General features: G+C 53.3%; 1 protein-coding gene across 1 annotated transcript in view; it reads right to left on the bottom strand.

Moving 5' to 3' along the window:
• SCGN (secretagogin, EF-hand calcium binding protein) overlaps nt 1-1108 on the bottom strand; it is a 57343-nt gene that overhangs the window by 960 nt on the left and 55275 nt on the right. The window lies entirely within an intron of this gene.

Consider the following 1108-nt stretch of genomic DNA (forward strand, 5'->3'; position numbering starts at 1 on the left):
GATGACCCACATGAGCAAGCCTGCAAGAGGGAGTCATGCTTGAGCTAGGTGCGTCCCCCAGGGTGATCTCAATAACCCAGCAAGGGCAGTAATCACCCCTCCTTTACAGATGAGGAAACGGAGGCACAGATGAGCTTAAACATTTTGCCAAAGCAGACAATTGCGGGCAATGTGGTTGTTTTTCAAACCCTAACTCTTCTGACTCCAATTCAAGGCTTGCACCACTGTTTCACACCGCACTTGTGTGCCTGATGACGTTGTCTGAGAGTAAATGAAATCATCAGTGTGCAGAAAGGACAACCCAGCTAATCCCCTTCCCAAGCCCCTGGATGACCAGACTAGTCTTATGACGGACCAAGGAGGCTGCAGCTGCTCACAGGGGTTGATTTCAGGAGCCTTGGTGTGATGGGCTACCCTGCACTCCCCTACAAACTATGTGTTGAAGGCCCAAGCCCCAGACCCTGGGAATATGCCTTTGCTGGGAAATAAGGTCTTGGAAGCGGTTGTATCATTTAACATGAGGTCCCAATGGAGTCAGGTGGGCCGTGTGCAACACAATGAGCAGTGGCCTTATTGAAAAGAAAAGAGACTGCCTGCCCAAGGGAAGGCAGCCGCCGGAAGACAGAGGCAGAGACAGTGGTGAGGCATCCAGAAGCCAAGAATTGCCAGGATGCCCCAGAGGTTAGGAAGCCACAGGGAAGATGTTCGCCTGGAGCCTTCAGACAGGGCCTGGCGCCGCTAACAGCTTGCTTTTGGACTTCTGGCCTCCAGATGGGTCCCCTGGCAGCACTGAGCTACTAGCCCCGAGGTCAGCAGTTCGCACTCTCCAGCCACTCCACAGAGAAAGATCAGGCTGTCTGCTCGGGTCACGATGTTAAAAGCCTAGGAAAGCCGAAGTGGCAGTTCTCCTCTGGCCTTGTCTCCGTGAGTTTGACTCGACTTAACAGCAGTGAGTTTGCTTTGAGTTGGAGCCTCCCGATTTGGGAGGGAGTCCACATCCATGATGCTAAGCCACGTGCTTTGGGAGGGAATACATTTCCATGATGCTAAGCCACGGCTTTGGGAGGGAGTCCACGTCCATGATGCTAAGCCACGGCTTTGGGAGGGA

The sequence above is a fragment of the Echinops telfairi genome, unplaced genomic scaffold (assembly GCF_000313985.2).
Source record: "Echinops telfairi isolate 266 unplaced genomic scaffold, ASM31398v2 ScPeMD7_5868;HRSCAF=6743_0, whole genome shotgun sequence".
Classification (NCBI taxonomy): Eukaryota; Metazoa; Chordata; class Mammalia; order Afrosoricida; family Tenrecidae; genus Echinops; species Echinops telfairi.